We start from the raw sequence: 21,120 nt of genomic DNA, 5'->3' as shown, positions 1-21,120 counted from the left end.
GAACTCAAGATCCCGGTTGAGGTCGTCTTCATGTGTGCGGAACTTGGTTATCAGTCTCTGCTCAGCGACTCTGCATGGTCGCGTGTCGTGAAAGCCGCCTTGGGGAACGCTTACCCGAAGATCAGAGGCCGAATGCCTATGACCACTGAAGTGTTCCCCAGCAGGAAGAGAACAGTCTGCCTGGTGATTGTCGAGAGGTGTTCATTCATCCGTTGTTGTAGCGTCTGCATAGAACAAAGAACAAAGAACAACCCAGCATGGGAAACAGGCCCTTCGGCCCAACGAGCCCGCGCCGCCGCATCACCCTACACCTACCCTGCCCTGTGTGTATGCGAGTGGAACCCCTAACTTAGCCAGATTCAGGGGTTATAGTGTCAATTTGGTAAACCAATCAGCCTAAGAGCACATCTTTGGGGTGTGGGAGGAAACCGGAGCGCCCGGAGGAAACCCACGCAACCACAGGGAGAATGCGCAAACTCCCACAGACACAGGCCCAAATCCATGCATCTGCACAGCTAGCAGTGCTCGTCACCGAGCTGTTGCGGCGCCCGTCTACCGGTTCAGGATCAAGCACACACACCAACACGAAGTACTAGGCCACTCCCAGAACTTCCAAGAGCAGCCCACGCACGACCCACCGTGTGCATGCCCCTTAGAACATAGAACATAGAACATTACAGCGCAGAACAGGCCCTTCGGCCCACGATGTTGCGCCGACCAGTTACAAAACAATGACCCACTAACCTAAACCAATCCCTTTTCGTCCATAAACCTATCCACGGATCTCTTAAACGCCCCCAAACTAGGCGCATTTACAACTGCAGCAGGCAGGGCATTCCAATCCCTCACCACCCTCTGGGTAAAGAACCTACCCCTGACATCCGTCCTATAACTACCACCCCTTAATTTAAAGCCATGCCCCCTCGTGCTAGATTTCTCCATCCGAGGAAAAAGGCTATCACTGTCCACCCTATCTAAACCTCTAATCATCTTATATGTTTCAATAAGGTCCCCTCTTAGCCGCCTTCTTTCCAGCGAAAACAACCCCAAATCCCTCAGCCTCTCCTCATAGGACCTCCCCTCCATACCAGGCAACATCCTGGTAAACCTCCTCTGCACCCTCTCCAAAGCCTCCACATCCTTCCTGTAATGTGGGGACCAGAGCTGCACACAGTACTCCAAGTGCGGCTGCACCAGAGTTGTGTACGGTTGCAACATGACGCTGCGACTCCTAAATTCAATCCCCCTACCAATAAACACCAAGACACCGTATGCCTTCTTAACAACCTTATCTACTTGACTCCCAACTTTCAGGGATCTATGTACACATACACCTAGATCCCTCTGCTCATCCACACTATTCAAAGTCCTCCCGTTAGCCCTACTTTGACAACAAGGTGGACCGACACCTGCGGAATAAAAAGACGAAAACGTTAACATGTAATTCTACATTTCCAGTGTCTCCCGAGGCTCTGACCCTATTTAATACCCTCTACTATAACCCTCCATCCTTGTTTCGCTCATGTGTCTATCTAAGTAAACCTTAAACAAGTCCAACGTGCCTGCCTCCACCACCCTACTCGGTAGCGCGTTCCATACCCCCATGACCCTCTGCGTGAAGAACCTTCCTCTCGTATCCAAATTATACTTCTCCCCCCTCACCCTTAGATCGTGACCTCTCGTAATTGTCCCCAATCTAGGGAACAGCCTACCACTATTGACTCTATATGTATTCCCTTCAGTATTTTATATACCTCTATCATGTCCCCCCTTAATATCCGTCTTTCCAAGGAGAAGAGTCCCAGTTTCTCCAACCTTTCCTCGTAACTCAGTCCTTCCATGCCAGGCAACATCCTGGTAAACCTCCTCTGCACTCTCTCCAGAGTCTCCACGTCCTTCCGGTAGTAAGGTGACCAGAACTGGACGCAGTACTCCAAATGCGGCTTAACCAACGTTCTGTACAACTGAAGCATTAGACGGCAGCTCCTATCCTCTATACCCCTTCCTATAAAGGCTAGCATTCCATAAGCTTTCCTCACAACCTTCTCTACTTGTGTTGCCACCTTCATAGACTTGTGAACCTGCACTCTCAGGTCCCTCTGTATTTCTATACTCCTAATCAGTCTACCTTTTATCATGTAACTCCTCTCTGCATTATTCCTTCCAAAATGCATCACCTCGCATTTGTCAGGATTAAATTCCATCTGCCACCTATCTGCCCAATATACCAACCTATCTATATCCTGCTGTGGCACCTGACATTCCTCCTCGGTATCTGCCAATCCTGCCATCTTGGTGTCATCAGCAAACTTGCTGATCACACCATGTACGCTCTCTTCCAAGTCGTTTATGTATACTACAAAGAGGAGAGGTCCCAGTACTGAGCCCTGAGGCACACCACTGGTCACTGGCCTCCAGCCTGAAAAGGTCCCCTCGACAACTACTCTCTGTCTCCTATTGCCCAGCCAGTTTTCAATCCACCTAGCTACCTGTCCTTGTATCCCATGTGCCTTAACCTTTTCTACCAGCCTACCATGAGGGACTTTGTCAAACGCCTTACTGAAATCCATATGTATGACATCAACGGTTCGCCCATCGTCAACCGTTTTTGTCACCTCCTCAAAGAATTCTACCAGATTCGTAAGGCAAGACCTCCCCCTAACAAAGCCATGTTGCGTATCCCTAATCAGATCGCAACACTCCAAATGCTCATACATCGTACCCCTAAGAATTTTTTCCAATAATTTTCCTACCACCGGTGCATGGTCTCCCTAATGTACTAAGCCTCGGGACATCCTTCCCTGCAGCTTATGAAGTAGACCACATTGGTCGAGTTGCAAGAGTATGTACCGTGTACCTGGTGGATGGTGTTCTCACATGAGATGATGGCATCCATGCCGATAATCCGGCACATCTTACAGAGGTTGTTGTGGCAGGGTTGTGTGGTGTCACTATTCTCCTGAAGGCTGGGTAGTTTGCAGACAATAGTCTGTTTGAGGTTGTGTGGTTGTTTGAAGGCAAGAAGTGGGAGTGTGAGGATGGCCTTAACAGCTGTTCGCCTTCAACATGTTATTGATGAAGACGAACATCTCAGCAAGGCCATCCCCTCACCCCCACTTCTTGCCTTCAAACAACTGTACAACCTCAAATAGACAACTGTCCGCAGCAAACTACCCAGCCTTCAGGAGAATAGTGACCACGACACCACACAACCCTGCCACAGCAATCTCTGTAAGACGTGCCAGATCATCAACATGGATGCCATCATCTCACGTGAGAATGCCATCCACCAAGTACAAAGTGCATACTCTTGCAACTCGGCCAACGTTGTCTACCTGATATGCTGTAGGAAAGGATGTCCCGAAGCTTGGTACACTGGGGAGACCATGCAGACGCTGTGACAACGGATGAATGAACACCACTCAACAATCACCAGGCAAGAGTGTTCTCTTCCTGTTGGGGAACACTTCAGTGGTCACAGGCATTCGGCCTCTGATCTTCGGGTAAGCGTTCTCCAAAGCGGCTTTCACGACTCACGAAAGCGCAGAGTGGCTGAGCAGAGACTGATAACCAAGTTCTGCACACACGAGGACAGCCTCAACTGGGATCTTGGGTTCATGTCACACCATCTGTAATCCCCACAATTGTCTGGACTTGCAAAATCTCACTAACTTTCCTGTCTGAAAACAATACACATCCTTTTAACCTGTGCTTAATGCTCTCTCCACTCACATTGTCTGTACCTTTAAGACTTGATTAGCTGTAAAGACTCACATTCCAATTATTATTCATGTAAATTGAGTTTGTGTCTTTGTGCCCTGTTTGTGATGAGAACTCCCAGCCACCTGACGAAGGAACAGTATGTTCCGAAAGCTTGTGGCATCTGCTACAAATAAACATGTTGGACTTTAAACTGGTGTTGTGAGACTTCTTTTTGTTTTTATAATTACACACAGCCTTGTAATATTGCAAATAATGTGTATTCATTTTATGGAGTTGCTTTGTACATATACAGGTTTCGTGTTAACATATTGCCACAAGCTCTGTGACTACAAATATGTTTGCGTTAATGATTTGAAACATATTGCAATATTATGAATTTCCATGCCCAGGACCTATATATTTTGCAATATTTTGACCTTTTTTTGTGATAACTGACAATGGATTTTATAATCATCATTAGGCTTTTAATTCCAGATGTTTTTATTGAATTTAGACTTCACCAACTGCCAGAGCAATACCTTGGTGCTCTGGATCACTAATCCGGTGACGATATCACTGCATCCTCTTGAGAATGTAGAGGACCAATCTGTTTCCTAGCACTAGTTATGATCTAACATAAAAAGTAGTGAGAACTCTGTAAAGTGTTAAATATTTTGTCTGTATAATTCACTGCAGAGAGCATGTCACAGAATTATTGTCATTGTGCAAGGTGTTAGGGACCAGATCAGAAACTCCAATATATATTATTCAGTTAGTCTAAACCCCAACTTTTGCATTTGATTTTGGCATTAGAGTGATGTTTCATTCCAATTATGATTCAAATGACCCACTGGAAAGCTTTTATCAAAATAAACTTTATTTAAGAACACAGGATATAACAAACAGAATTAGCATAACTTTTACTGATCAAAATACTTAAACATGACAAAGTATAATTTTTAACAGCTAGCTATCTCTATTGTTCCAATTTAAAGCAATACTTCATAGACATACACCGTTCTTCAGAATTAGTTACCACAAAAAACAAGAATGCTGACATGGGGCTAGATTTCCAGTCTTTTAACACTAATAGACAAAAATTCAGGCAACAATTTCTAGAGAAGGATATGTCCTCAAAATAACAGAACTTCAGAGAAATAATCCTGGTGTCTGGTAGTCCCAGTCTTCAAATGTCAGAGAGGGGAAAAGAGAGGGGCTGCTCGCTCTCATCTCAAGTATCTGAACAGCAACTGTGCTTGAATTCTCTATGTAAGCCTAGCTCCACCCAGTCATTTGACCCTAACTGTCAATCAATTTAATCGAGTCCTACTCTGCAAAATTCCAGGGAAACACTAAGAACAACGGAACAATATTGATCTAAACCTTCTAGCAATTATAAGAAATTATGCAGCTCCAGTAGCAAAACAGGATGATGGTTATAGAAAAATGGCACCAATAATATATGAAAACTGCCAAAATAGATCCCACACAAAGAACATGACAAAGACATTTCACAAAGAGAGTATCTGAAATAGTGTTCTTACACTAGTAAAGCCCATAATTTACAGAAATACCTGAAATACAATGACAACTTTTAACATAACTTCTGCTTTCTTTCCCATTGTCTTGTTTGCCTTCACTTTTATATGCTATTTCTTATCAATATTCTATGATTTTCTATATTTTGCCTGAATGAAATTTGCCTTTTTGTGTACCAACTCATCAACGACTTGTGTCAAGGCTCACCAGAGATCAGGTTTACAGCTGTCTTTTATCTGTTAGTCAGCATCTAATATTTCAAGTTCATCTGTTTATGTTTTGCCAAGCAGGCTACCTTTCCATTGGGCATGCAAAAGCAGAAATGTATGATGTGATAAAACATGAATATTTACCTTGATTTTTAAATCGGTGGTTTGGGTTTTTAATGTACTTCATGCCTCTTGTGCATGCTCGAGCTGGAAAATGACTGCCTGTGAACAGCTGGTGTCTTTCACTATCTTCCAGCTGGGAACCAGCCTCGCGCACATATGCAAAAAAGGAAAGGAATGGTGTAAAATGGAAGATCAGATGACCTGAACCAGAGCATCATTAGAAGGAAGGTATCCCAGGGGCAAGTGACAGGGAGAGTAACAGGGAGAGATCCCAGGAGAAAGTCCCAGACTGGGACAAAGACAGGGATCAACTGCAGGTTCCAGAATAAAGTTCTTTGTTAGAAACAAGCAAAGAGATCAGAAACAGAACTTGTTAAATTGAGAGAAATGAGCAGAGAAGTAGTCTTCAAGTTAGAGAGAAAGCTGCAAAGGGCAGACTTGAAGTAAAATGGACACGAGAGAAGCCTTGAAGATTCAAACAGGCAGCCAAAAGGTTGCTGACTCCTTATTAAAGGCCTGTTGGAGATGTGGCATTCTGCTCATCATGGCTGAAGACCAGAAAGTGTTCTCAACATGTCTCACAAACCCTCACACTAGATTTGAAGTACATACTAAAAACTCCCGATTCACCCCAAAAAATTCCAAGTGCCAAATTTGTGTAAAAGCTGGAGTAAATCACATTGGTTTCTTCCGTGGGATTTTCAAAGTGAATCTCCTACACTCTGTGCACTGCAGAGTGCACTAATGTGAATCCTGTTGAAAATCAGGGGGCAGGGCTTATTCTCACTGGAGAGGCCAGCAGCATAGTGCTAAATAGCTCCTGTACATGCACTGATCTGTTAGCACCGAGATCAATGTATGTGCACTGGTACCACACTGCCGACCTCCTGATTGCTGGCCAGCTCCGCGACCACTGCATTGCTGGCCATGGAGTTGCCCATAGCCCAATCACTTGGTCCCGCGGAGGTGTCTGGGCCATCCTCGAACCCCATCCAACCCCCACCCAACCCCACCCTGGGCAGACTCGCTGTCCCGATCCCGACCACGCCCCCTCCCCTTCCCGGTGGCCAACCCTGTTCGCAGGCCTCTCTCCCTCTGTCACTTAGCCCAAAGTGCAGAGTGGCAGTGAGACCCCCCCACTCCCAGCTCCACCGATCGCTTCCTGAAGCCCTGCCCCCCCCATTAGGCCCCACCCCTTGTGCTGCCCCATGCCCAATGCCGGCATTGCCAAGGTGGGATTGCCTTCCCCCACACGGCATCCAACCCTCTGGGGGGCCATGATTGCCCCCCTTTCACTTCAGCACCAATTCACCGCAAATGGGGAGCTGCTGGAGTGAAATACTCCTGGTTGGGGGGGAGGAAAGAGGCTAGTGGGCCTGGAGACTTCAGTCCTGGGCCCGCTCTTTACAACAAAGTGAGAATTTGAATATTTTAATCAGCTCTGTGCCGATTTCCAGAAATCTGACTGTGGGGGATGCGTGAAGGCTGTGGCACCCAGTGTGGAACCTGTGAAATGGCCTGTGCTAGAGTCTGCCGGCCCACTGTGCCACCATAGCAGTGCAGCAGGGTGACGGCTGGGTGAAGGGACAGTGAATATTTGAATTATTCCTTTTGTTTATATTGAGGTAGGAAAAACATTGAGGAAGTCACCAACCCCAAAGGCACCTTTCCCTGTCGTATTGTTTAACACATAGCTGAGAAATAAAAAATGAAGGGGCGAGTCCCACAACATCATACTGGTGGGGTGGGCTTGATCCAGCCCACCCGATCAGCAACTTTGGTTGAAAAGATTGGGGTGCTCTTTCTATAGGGTGTCCAAAATTAAGAAATTAAAAATACTACCTCCCCTCATGGAATCCATTCCCCAAGGAACGCTCCCCAGCGGAGCCAGAGAGCAATCCCTGACATGTGTGAGTGGGTCATGCTAGGGGGTAGTATTGGGGGCAGTACCCGGGCTGAGCCAAGGATTCACCTGAACTCCTCTGATGGGTTCTGCTCACCAGGTGTACACTGTGGGAGAGCTGGCAGGACTCATGTCAGCATGAAGGCACCTCGATGTGAACGGACAATCTAATGGGGTAGACAATCCTGATAATGTTACTTAAATGTATTCAAATTAGTCCCATTACAATTGGACAATTGGAACAGGTATTCCCACCACTGTAAACTGCGTTTGGAGGCTCTCGGATTTCCCTCTCCTGCTATCGATCCTGACCCCCAAAATGCCAGTTCAAGAGAGACCATTTCACGCAATCCCACCAAGCTATAGTTCTGACAAAGGGTCAGCTAGACTCGAAATGTTGGCTCTGTTCTCTCTCCAGAGGTGCGGTCAGACCTGCTGAGATTTTCCAGTATTTTCTGTTTTTGTCCCAACAAGCTACAGTTGTCCCGATTGGGGTTTAAGGACTAACTCCACCTAGTTTATCTCCTAGTGGACTCAGTGTGACCTTCTCAGTGAAATATGCGATTGATTTAAGGAAGCATTAGTATTTCTGCTGACTTTACCCACCTGTTGTACTCTAATATTATACAGTACTATGTTACAAAATCTCTGGCACTTGAGAACTTGAAAGGACCCAAGGGGTATTCCACTGTTGAATTAAAAATACATTACCCTCAACTCACAATATTGAGTATATAATACATTGTGAAGATTTGCAACAACATTTTGGCGTTGTAAAACTTTCTGCACTGAGTAACAAGATATTTACTCTGGCTACAAATCACAGTGATAGTCACAGTCATGGGATGGTGCAGGATGTAATAAAACTCAGGGGCCCTGACAAGGAATAAAAATGATTTAATCTCATCATATCCCTTTGAATAAACTTTGGAAAAATCGAGGCTGGAGATCTATAATTGGAATTCTGTACCATATTTCATGCATTACCTGTCACTTGAAAAACAGCTCTCAGCATTTAGCAAGAACAATAGGATTATACAAATAGAAGGATGAAATTAACAATGCTTCACAGCATCAGTGGCATCTGATTTGTTCAATTTATTACATTCCAGATGGCAGAGATAATGTAATATTAAACTTACTGACTCATCTTTCAGAACTTAGCATCCATTCCTATTTTCTTTCATGGGCAGATAGCCTGCTGTGAGAGTAACAGATCAGTCCTTTGCTCACATCATTTGGACTCTATTCTCTTCTTCCTTTCTTTTCTGTTATTACAAAAATAGGTTAAGCAGCTTTACTTCATGGTGTAGTCACATTATAAACTTGTACAGCTAGTGTTGGGCCTTAGGGCACTTGAAGAATAATTGAGACATTTTTTTCCCAGAAATCCTACTCCACTTTCCTCTGCTATGGGCCCTGACTCCAGATTGGGGCTCCATTTTCTGAAGTGTCATTGAAATTACCTAACCCTGAACTCAGAGGTTCCATTGTATTTATTTATTCATTCATACAATGTGGGTGTTGCTGGCTAGGCCACCATTTGTTGCCCATCCCTTAATTACGCTTGAGAAGGAGGTAGTGGGCTGCCTTCTTGAACCCCTGCAGTCCACGTGGTGTAACTAGGAAGCAAGTCCCAGGAGTTTGACACATTTGACAGTGAAAGAACGATAGTTCCAAGTCAGTATGGTGAGTGACTTGGAAATTTGCTGGTGATGAGTTCCCAAATATCTGCTGCCCGACAGAATTCACAGCCTTTAATCTGCTCCTGTGAAAACAGTATTTATGTGGCAGGTTGGATTGAGTTTTTAGTTTTGCAACACCCAGTGTTGTGAGGAAGGGAGTTCCAGAATTTTGACCCAACAGTGAAGGAATCAAGATATATTTCCAAGTCACTATGACTTGGAGAGGAACGTGAAAGTTGTAGAATAACCATGCATATGCTACCTATGTATCAGCATGGGTTTGGAAGGTGCTGTCAAAGGAGGCTTGCTGAGTTTGTGCAGTGCATGTAGGTGGTATACACGGCTGCCACTGTGCATTGACTGTGGAAGGAGTGAATTTTGAAGATTGCGGATGTGGTGCCAGTCAAATCGGTTGCTTTGTCCTGAATGGTGTTGACCTTCTTGAGTGTTGTTGGAGCTTCACTCATCCAGGCAAGTTGGAAATATTCCATTACACTCCTGATTTGTTCCTTGTAGGGTGTGGGTCTCTTCAGCAAGGCCAGCATTTTTTTGCACATCACTAGTAGAAGCTCTTCTATTGGATACAACTGAGCAGCTTGCTTGGTCACTGCAGATGACAGGTTTGTGTCAACCACATCAGTGTGGTACTGAAGGCAAAAAGAAGCTGACCCAGAGATGGCAAGGTCCATTTCCCAAAGGACATTTGTGAACCAGTGAGGTTGTTAGGATAATCTGACAACTTGTTCATTTTTAAATTCTCACAGAGTACGATGGGATTCAACTCCCATTCTCTGGATTATTAAGCAGATGTCTTGGTTACTAGTAACCTAATCACTAAACTATTATATCCATTAATGTATTACTCTTTTCTCATTTTGTTTCTTAAAGCTAGGTGGCAAAGGAGATTGCTTGAATCAGATAGGAGCTTTATAAATATTTGCAGCAATCCCTTGCTTAGCACTCGGAATGAGATGCTGAGTGCTAAACGAAACATGCTTTATGGAAATCACTTTCCCAGAATAGAGATGGGTCATGTTCCTGACTTGTAATCTTTTACATTAAAGCCCATTGGTTGCCTTAAACCAAACTGGCCAGAAAATGTTTTTCAAAACTCCTCAAATTTATGAATTCTAAATAACTTACTAATTTTTATATTTACTGCTGGATCACCTCTTCACTTCCGGGCCCCGCTGCTGACCACCACATCAGCACCACGTGCCCTGCCCTTTCCCTCCTTCCTGTGGATGAGAGCTTGAGAGGGACAACATGAAGTGGCAGGAAGCAGTGAAGGAGAGGGAAGTGGTGGGCGAGAGTGAGTGGGATGTTGCGGAGAGTGGAGGGAGTGGGTGGGTCTGTATGGGGGCAGCAATCAGGAGCATTTGGCTTAGGGGCAGAGGGCAGGAAAGTCAGGGAAGGAAGTGGCTAGTGGGAGGGAGTGGGAAAGAGAGAGGGAGGGTCAGGATAGAGGTGGCTGGTGAGAAATGCTGAAGCAGCATTTTTGTTTTAAATAAAAGACTGATCATAAGCAAGTACTGTGCTAAAATTAAAGTGGAGGGAGCTCTATTCGGAGTACAGCCCCAAGTTGCAAACTTTGCTACAATAAAAACTTGATATTACAACAAGCCTTATACAGGCGCCACCTGAACCAACTGAAGTCCTGTAACATTGATCAGATCCTAAAACTATTACTTTGCGCAGTGTCAGGCAAAAAGTAGGAGCCCTCCAAGATAAAACTGTTTCCTGTTGAGTCAGTATTGTTCTACCGGGCCCTTCAGATATATGTTGGGCCACTGTATGTCTAATTCTTTTTTTTGCAGTGTTTCAGCACTGGTTGGAGCAGATAATTCAATGTGATTTACAAAAGCACTGCCTTCATGTTTAAATCATTTATTATTTTGGACCCTGACGTTTTTTTTCAAAGTTCTTAACTGCCATGTAAGATCAATGAGAACTAAAGAACATGTTTTATAAGGTTAAAGGTACCATAAACCACCTTGGGTTCAAAATAAAAGCAAAATATTACAGATACTGGAATCAGAAACAAAAACCATAGAACCATAGAACATTACAGCACAGAAACAGGCCTTTTGGCCCTTCTTGGCTATGTTGAACCATTTTTCTGCCTAGTCCCACTGACCTGCACCTGGACCATATCCCTTCACACCCCTCTCATCCATGTACCTGTCCAAGTTTTTCTTAAATGTTAAAAGTAAACCTTCTCTGACTTTCTCAACCTTATTAATATCCTTCCTGTAATTAGGTGACCAAAACTGCACACAATACTCTAAATTTGGTCTCGCCAATGTCTTATACAACCTCACCATAACATTCCAACTCTTATACTCAATACTTTGATTTATAAAGGCCAATGTATCAAAAGCACTCTTTACGACCCTATCTACCTATGACACCACTTCTAGGGAATTATGTATCTGTATTCCCAGACCCCTCTGTTTTACTGCACTCTTCAGTGTCCTACCATTTACCTTGTATGTTCTACCTTGGTTTGTCCTTCCAAAGTGCAACACCTCACACTTGTTTGCATAAAACTCCATCTGCCACTTTTCAGCCCATTTTTCTAGCTGGTCCAAATCCATCTGCAAGCTTTGAAAACCTTCCTCACTGTCCACTACACCTCCAATCTTTGTATCATCAGCAAATTTGCTGATCCAATTTATCACATTATCATTGATACAGATGACAAACAGCAATGGACCCCAGCACTGATTCCTGAGGCACACCACTAGTCACAGGCCTCCACTCAGAGAAGCAAAACAGAAAATGCTAGAAAATCTCAGCAGATCTGTCAGCATCAGTGGGGAGAGGATAGAGCCAACGTTTCGAGTCTGGATGATCCTTTGTCAGAGTTGAGAGCAAAGAGAATCAGCAGAGATTATGATAACGGAGCAGGGAGGGAGGGGATGGAATGGGACAAAGGGAAGATAAAAGACGATACAGAAGGCTGAGAAAGATGCTAAAAGTGCCCGTTAAGGGATCGAATGTGTGAATGGCAGAACAGAGATGCAGATGGTTAAGGGATTGCCTGGGGATTATGGCAGTTGCCCTGAAAGGCGGGGGGAAGGGGGCAAGAAAGAGAGCCGGAATGGAGAAGTGGAAGAATGGAAGTGAGAGAGAAGGATGATAAAATGGATGAATAAAATAAATGGAAATGGGGTGGAGGGGAGAGCTCTCACTCTGAAGTTGTTGGGCTCAGTGTTCAGTCTGGACGGTTGAACATGCCCAATTAGAAGATGAAGTGCTGTTGGATTCGCTAGATAAGTACACTTCCACACGTATTGCCCCTACAAATGCTAGTGTTTCAGAAGCTAAGGTACTTTTAACTACCATTCTTATTTCATTTGCTTCTGAGACCAATGAATAGCCTTTATTATTCTTAACCGTAAATAATATGAGAGTTTCTGCTGTGCTGGAATAAATCCAGATGATTTAGCATCACTAAGAATGACTAATCTCACATCTTCTGAATCACCCAAGACTGGAAACACAGGGGCGATTCTCTCAAATGAATTCTGCCAACATTGCATAAAAATCGGAGTAAATCCCACTGGTTTTTTTCAGTGCGATGTATAAAATGAATCTCCCACACTCTGCACTGCAGAGTGCACTAGCATGATTCAAGTGAAAAATAAAAGGGTGGGGCCGCTGGAGGGGCTAGCAGCATAGCGCTGAGCGGGCCACTGCTCATGTGCCAATCTGTCAGTACTGAGTTCGGTACATGCGCAGTGGCTCACACTGCTGAGCTCCCAATCGCTGGCCAATCCCTCAACCCTTTCATTGCTGCCCCACCGCACCTCCTACCCTCCCCACAGCCCATTTGCTGGCTGCCTGAACGTGCCTGAACCAGCCCCAAACATCCCCTTCCTCGCTCCCCATGGACTCTCCTCAATCTCTCCCCTCCCTCCACTCCGGCAGTCCCAATCTTTCCACCGACACCCCCCCCCGCCCCCAGGCAGGCCAACCCCCACCCCCCCACCCAGATGTCCAGCCCCGATCATTGGCCTCCCGTTCTCTGTCACCAAGCCCAAGTGCAGAGTGGCAGCAGAACCCTCCACCCCTACCAATGTCTCCCATTAGGCCCCGCACCAATGGCACTCCCTGATGGTGCCCCCTGGGCTTTGCCACTTTTCCCCTTTTGTAGTGCTGGGGGGCAGGCTGGCACTGCCAAGCTGGCAATGTCCAGGGAGCACCCCCCCCCTTTTACTCCAACTCTCTGGCGGGCCTCAATCCCTCTCCCCCACCCAACACACACACACACTGTGCAGTCCATCCACCAGCTCCCCACAAGAGGGGAGCTGTTGTATGCCCTGCTGGAGTGAAACACTGCCGGGGGGTTGGGGTGGCCACAGGGGAGACAGTCTAATGAGCCCAGAGACTTCAGTCACCCGGAGACCTGCCGAGACCTTGAAAGCCCACTGAGCAGCACTGCAATGGGCTGGGAGAATCACCTCCAATTTAGTTAATGTTTTGTTTGCTGTTAGGACTTCCCCAGCTGTAGCATTTTTCACTTAGTACTCAGTTCTGTAACATCATATCTAGCTTCAGATCTCGCCTGAGTGTGCAACCAGTTCAACTGTCCGATCAAATATCTTAATTGGTAAATTTCTTCTTTGGACCCAAGATCCTCTTTTTGTGAGGACCTGGCCAATCTATTGGGATACAATTGATATTTTCTAAGTAGGATTGTTGATTTAAGGTCAGTCCTGGCTTATACTTCTTAATGTCTAACCCTGTACACTTAAAGGCTCCTGAAGCCTTGCTTCCAACCTTAAATTCTTTCTTTATTATATCTATCACCTATTGCTCAAATTCAGCACAACCACCTCACAGAAAACCATTCACGTGCATCATAAAGACGTCTGCGAGTTTCTCCTTGTGATACCAATAGAACATTCCTGGATCTATCTTTAACTGAATATAACCTGTTTTCAACAGGATGAATCTAATGGAGAAATACCATACCCCTGACACGTCATTCAATCCATAATTACACTGATTTAATTCCCACTTTCCTTTCTATATCACGAGATTCTTTAGTTGATTTCATAAACACCTCCTTTTGAAATTTCTCACCCTGCAAATTGCAGTTTTTATATCTTTTGATTTATATTCTCAGGAATATGTTGTTAACAACAGACTAAAATTCTTAAAGCTCATTTTTCCTACAGCAGGAGTCCATTCTGACTTCTTGATCATCAAGACTTCCTTTCAAACCCCGAGCTTCTAGTCTAGCTGTAATCTTATATGTGCCATCAGGAGGCAACCTTTCTGTGTATATCCACCTCTGATAAGGCAAGCTGTCCCCTGTCTACATTTCAGTATATGTACCAAATTCTTTACAACCCTTTTTGTTTGACATCCGTTATCAAATAATCTTCTAATTTGTTAGTAGTTGCTTCAAATTCTCGATCGTAAGGGCTTCATAGCCTGTTCTATGGTCCTTGTTCTTTTTCAAGCTATGACCTCGACTTGTCCTCCTATCTCTTTCTGGGCTAATGTTACACAATCGTGTAAAATCAGCGTACTCCTCTGCAAGTCTGTGACTTTTTTGGAGGGTCATGATCCCTTCCCAGTTTCCTTTCTGAATTCTCATGCGTTTTCTGGCCTTCCACATCTTTACCTCATTTTGCTAATCCCTGGATCTTACCTCCTGTCCCTCATCTTGCACATTCAGCTAATGTTGGCTTTTGCCAGTCACTTTTCCTGCTCTCCCTATAATGGTGAAATCCCTCCTTACACTAACCCCTACTGGCATATATGTCACTTCGGTGCCAACTTTAGGTAGCTGTCCTTTGGGGTGAGTAGCCTTATCCTGCCCTTCAGCATCACTTTTGTCATATTCAGACATTCCTATCTGCCATAATCTGCTCTTCATATTTGTCTGACATATATGTATGTGAAGTTCACGGTGCCTCTTCACTCTCTGTTCTTTGTTCGGATGCTGTAAATGTACAATCAGTGCCAATTAGCCTTGAGGGATGTTCCCTCGTAGTTTGATTTCCATGTTGCAAAGTTACTCTTTTTCCACCATCGCTTTTAACTTTCCTCGGGCTTTTCTGTCCTTCTCTTTTGCAATATACCCTGTCCCCTGGATTAAAATCGATTTCTGATGGTTTTATGCAGCATTGTAAGACTCACCAAATTGTCTCTGAAACCTCAGTCATAAGGAATTCCCTTCTCTATGCTTGCATGGGTATTCAAATGCTCAGAAAAAAGTGAATTAACCATAGTCTCTTCCAAGGCCAGAGATTGATTCGACATGCCCAAAGGTATTTTGGGATTTCTCCCATAAACTAACTGAGTGGAACTGTAACCCCGCAATATGAATTGGATTATTCACATGGACTGCCCATGTCAAGATAGATGTCAGTTTACAGCTCAGTTTGTCAGCTAAGATTTTGCAAAGCTTTTCATTAATTATGATGTGATTTTGTCCACAAATCCCATTACTAAAGGGACTGTCCACTGCTGGATTCATTCCTGCAATGTTTGTATTTTCACACGTGCTTTTAAGTTCATTGATGGCAAATCTGCACCAATTGTCATCAGGAATTTAGCCTCAGTACTCTCAGTCCAATTCCTATCCATTTTTCTATTATCCACAATTAACTTTCTGTCTTTACTATATGATACTGTTGACATCCTGAATCAGGTATAGGTTGATCAGGAATCAGGCTATGCCTATGACCTCTGTAAGAGAAAAATGTCTTTGTTCTTTTCCTACATCTTTAAGTCCATTGCTGTAATTTGATAGTCTCTTGCTAAGGGGAGGTTCTCTTCGGGCTGGGATGTTGTCTTCAAATATTTTCTACATATCTCCCATGTCTCACTAATCTCTTCTATAGGGTTAGTATGTTCATCATCCATTACCTTTACACTCTTTAGTAGGATTTTTAGCCTGTGACAAAATGGATGGACTAACTGCCAATGTACTTTCTTAAAAAATTACATTTTTTTTCTTTTAAACTCCTACCCACTGATGTCATCAACACTTCTTTAACATAGTATTCTGAACTGTTAGGTCTTGTTAAGGGGATACAATATTGTCCCAATTGTGTAAACTGTATATCTAAAGAAATAGTTGCCTTATATTGTTCCATATTTAATTTCATTTGATCCTTTTTCGGTGATAGCTCACCAATCTGTGCTGATGAAATGCTTTTACCCTGGCTATTTTATATGGAGTCACCACTTTCTTTAGTGAGTTTAATGTCTTATTATCACGAAAACCTAAAGTCAGGAGATCTTTCATATTCCATAGCCTTACTTTGGTCTTTACCATTTAGTGATGACTTCAGCTAGGCTAATGAGGTTGGCTTGCTAGAATATGAACTACCTGATGAATCTTTTCTGTGCCCACTAGGCACTGCAGGGACTGAGGTGTACTAGTAACCTTGATAATCATATTTTAATTTGATGTTTTAAGTTTCCTTTATGCTTTGCTTTTTTGGTTCAGCAGTTCCCCCTCCTTTTAGGGAGTTGCCTTTTTTGAGTTGTCCCTAAGTTAATTTACTTCTGTTTATTTGGTTTATACACAAAAAGAGGTACCTGATGAGTCCTAATTGGTAGTTAAATCAGGGAGCCTCGTGCTCCCTATTTAAAGTAGGTGTGTCAGACTCCCAGTCTGTATTCAGCAGAGAACAACTGGATAACTGGCTGTGTACAGATGTATGGCATAAATAAAGTAACTTAGTGATGGGACTTTCACCTCCATGGAGTTATTATAGTGGCGATGAGGAAAAAGGAGTGACCTGAAGCAACTTGTTGAACCACCACACGTATTGAGGAGAAGCCATTGTTGAGGAAACATACTGCTGTTTGGGAAATTGGACTCTTTTGACCCCGCAGTGGAGGCTTGTGCCCAATAGGTGGAAAGGATTAAGCATTTCTTTAGGGTAAACAACGTAACCTCAGATGAGAAGCAAAGTGTTATCCTGCTGTCTGTGTGTGGAACAGCAGCTTTTGTGGTTATGCACAGTTTAACTTTCTCAGAGGCATCGGACACAAAGTCCTTCCAAGAGATGTCAAACTTAGTTCAAGAATATTATAACCCTAAGCCACCCCTAATCCTGCGGGGATACTATTTTTATTCTACATTTAGAGAAGTCAATCACCACTTTCCTAACAAAGCTAAGGCATCTGGTAGAGACTTGAGAATTCGGGGAGACACTAAATGACATGCTCCAAGACTGCTTGGTGTGTGGAATTAACAATATAACTGTTCAGAAATGCCTATTGGCAGAGGCCTAGCTGGACTGTAAAGAGGCACTGCAGCTGGCCTTGTCAGAAAAAGAAGCAAGTGGAGTGCATGAGTTCCAACATATCCCGATAAAGGTAGAGGCCAGGGAAATTGGGTTGGGGGATTACCACTACAGGGCAGGTCACTACATAGTGGCCCTCTGGAAGGATTTGGATACAAGGGAGCCCAAGTCCGCCTAAAGAACTGCACCTAGACAAGGTTGCATTAATACTAGATGACAGCAGTTCCTATAGAGCCCCGCCCAGCACGACATTGCTATGGTTGCCTGTGTCAGGATGCACAGAGGAAAAGCAAGTCTATTAAACCAACATGGCCAAAAAGAACCCGTAGGCCAAGGGATAGGAGAATGCACAACCTCTGAGAAGGAACGGCTACTGTGCATAGTGATGATGAAATCAAAACCCATCAACTTGTCAGTGAGATTGAATGGACATCCAATTTTAATGGAGGTTGACACAGGCGCTGTCGTATTGGTCATGGGGAGACAGTGCTTAACAAGATACACACTGGACTCCAACCATTAGCCCTGACCAAAACTTCGACAAGGCTGAGGATCTATACAGGGGAGACACTGAAAGTGATGGGTACAACCCCATGTGCCAGTTGCTTATGGGAAACAATTAGTTAGGCTCCCACTAATGGTAGTGGAAGATTTTGGGACCGAACCGCTAAGGGTGAAATTGGCTAAAAGAGATCCAGCTAGGTTAGACAAATATCTTCCAGCTGGAAAATGGGTCGCCTGACTGAGGCTCTAAGCAAATATCCAGAGGCTTTTTGGAAAAGCCTAGGGACAATTAAAGGAATCAAGGCAAAATTGAACATCGACGCAGAGGCTGTCCCAAAGTTTTGCAAAGCCCGACTGGTACCATTTGCATTAAGGGAAAAGGTTGATGTGGAAATCAAAAGATTACTGCACAAAGGAATAATGAAACCGGTCCAGTTCTTGGAATGGGTGGCACTCATGGTTCCTACATTAAAGCCGGTTGGCTCAGCATGCCTTTGCGTCGATTTCAAACAGACAATAAATCGTTACACTCAGCTAAACAAATACCCAATTCCCAGGATTGAGGACTTGTACATAAAATTGGCAGGAGAATTCTTATCCACAAAAGCAACATGAGCCACGCATACCTGCAACTGACTGGATGAGGATTTGCAAAAATTCACAATAAATATGCTGAAAGGTCTCTTCCAGTATAAAAGATTGCCAATTGGGGTTTCATCAGCTTGTGCTGTATTCAAAATGACCATGAAGAGCATCCTACAGGGTTAGCAGAAGTTACCATTTACCTAGACGATGTCCTCATTACGGGTAAAACAAGGGCAGGATATCTGCAGAACCTGGAGAAAGTTCTCAGGAGATTTGCAGCAGCAGGAGTGCTTCTGAAAAGGGAGAAAAGCATCTCTTTAGCACCACAAGTAAACTATCTTGGGGACAAAGTGGATAAGTCGGGTCTATATCCTCTGGAGGATCGGGTGCAAGCCGTAAAAGATGCTCTGGCTCCCACAACCATCCAGGAGCTACAGTTGTTTTTAGGATAGGTAACATACTACGGAACATTCAAATAGGGCCCTATTCTGGATCCGCTCCACCAGTTGCTAAAAAAGGGACAAACTTGGGAATGGTCGGCCCACCAGGACAGGGCCTTCAAGAAGATTAAACAGCAACTTTCATCCGAAAATATTTTGGTACATTATGACCGCAAGAAGGAATTGGTACTCATGTGACGCTTCTCCAGGGCGCAGTCCTGGCACACGTGGCAGAACGGACAAGAGCGGCCAATAGCGTATGCCTCCAGGACCCTGGCAATGGCAGTGAGACTATGCCCAAATTGAAAAGGAAGGACTGGCAGTAATCTTCACAGTCAAAAAAATTCACCAGTATTTATATGGACAAAAATTTATGATCCTAACAGATCATAAACCCTTCTGGGCCTACAGAAGGAAGACAAAGCAGTGCTGCCAATAGCGTCAGCCCAGATCCAGTGTTGGACATTATTGCTGGCGGCATATCAATATCGATTGGAACACAGACCAGGGACTGGAGTGGCAAATGCTGCTGCCTTAAGACAGCTACCATTACTGGACACTATTGGTACCTAGAATGGAGGAGACTGTGATGATGTTAAACTTTATGGATACCCGCCCGATGGATGCACACAATATATGCCAGTGGAAGCAGAAAGACCCTGCATTGGTGAACATAAAGCACCTGGTACTAACAGGGCAGCTGGGAAGACCAATCCATCCACAGTTCCACTCATACTGGGGCAGGAGGGAGCAGATCACAGTGGAAGATGGGAGACTGCTGTGGGGAGCACAGGTCATCGTCACAAAGCAAGGCTGTTGGACCATACTGACTGAACTACACCATGGACGCCCTGGAGTATCAAAACTGAAGATCCTGGCCAGGAGCTACATCTGGTGGCCAGGTCTGGACGCAGACACAGCAAAACTGGTAGAACAGTGCCAGAAGTGCCAAAAGGGGCAGAAGGCTCCACGGGCAACCTTGCTGCACCAGTGGGAATGGCCAGACAAATCATGGTCGCCACTCCATGTCGATTTTGCAGGCCTGTTTATGGGGTCCATGTTTCTGGTGAAAATAGATGCCCATTCCAAGTGGTGAGACATGTATAAACTAAACTCACTAAACACAACGGCAGTCGTTGAGAAACTGCACACCTCATTCACAATGCACAGGATCCCAAAGGTATTAGTTTCTGATAATGGTTCCGTGTTTACCAACTCACAAAATTTATGAAATCAAATGAGATCCAGCACATCAAGACGGCACCTTATAACCCTGCATCAAATGGGCTATTGGAGAGAGCAATCCAGACGTTAAAGGCTGGGTTGAAGAAACAGCCAGCAGGCTCATTAGAGATGAAACTCTCAAGGTGGTTATTTGACTATAGAACCATTCCACATGCCACCATGGGAACTGTGCCAGCAGAGTTACTGATGGCAGATGGCCCGGCACCAGACTGAGCCTGCTATTGCCAAACCTGGGAGGTAAGGTGGAAAGGCACCAGGAAGTTCAATACATGGGACATAACAACACTTGCCGGGAGAGGCACATTGAAGCAGGGGAGAGTGTTTGGGTCAGAAATTATGCAAATGGATCCACCTGGGTAACCGGAACAGTTGAATCCAGGACCGGACTGGTATCCTACCGAGTATGCATAAGTGAGGCAGTGGTAAGGAAACACCTGGACCAGGTCTGGGTCTCAAGCTCTCCACCCGTTCCAGAGCTGAGTCTGCCCTGCAGCCACTTGGATGAGCAGAGTCCCCCTCAACAAGCCAAGACCGCCTCCCCTGCACCCTTGATATGGACCTTAGGGTCCAAAATGGACACGAGACAAAGCTGCAGCGATTCCCCTCCCATCTGAAATGGATGAGAAACCAGACTTCCAGCATCCACGGTAGAAGAGACGGGCGCCCAACCGTTACACACTGCCAATATCAGAGGCTGAGTTGGAGGATCCTGACTGGGCGCTCAAGTGGAGGAAAAGACTCCCGAGGGAAGCAAACCAAGGGGATTCCTCAGACTTTGGCAGGGAGATATGTGATGACTTCAGCCAGGCTAATGAGGTTGGCTTGCTAGAGTGTGAACTACCGGATGAGCCCTAATTGATGGTTAAAGCAGGGAACCTCATGCTCCCTGTTTAAAGCAGGTGTGTC

At 44.7% G+C, this 21,120-nt stretch overlaps 1 protein-coding gene across 1 annotated transcript in view; it reads left to right on the top strand.

Annotated features, from left to right (window-relative positions):
* LOC145342642 (sodium/hydrogen exchanger 2-like) overlaps positions 1 to 21,120 on the top strand; it is a 151,359-nt gene that overhangs the window by 46,137 nt on the left and 84,102 nt on the right. The gene's annotated exons all lie outside the window — the stretch shown is intronic.

The sequence above is a fragment of the Carcharhinus amblyrhynchos genome, chromosome 4, assembly GCF_965287045.1.
Source record: "Carcharhinus amblyrhynchos chromosome 4, sCarAmb.v2.hapA, whole genome shotgun sequence".
NCBI lineage: Eukaryota > Metazoa > Chordata > Chondrichthyes > Carcharhiniformes > Carcharhinidae > Carcharhinus > Carcharhinus amblyrhynchos.
This window is presented reverse-complemented; position numbering and strand designations above follow the sequence as displayed.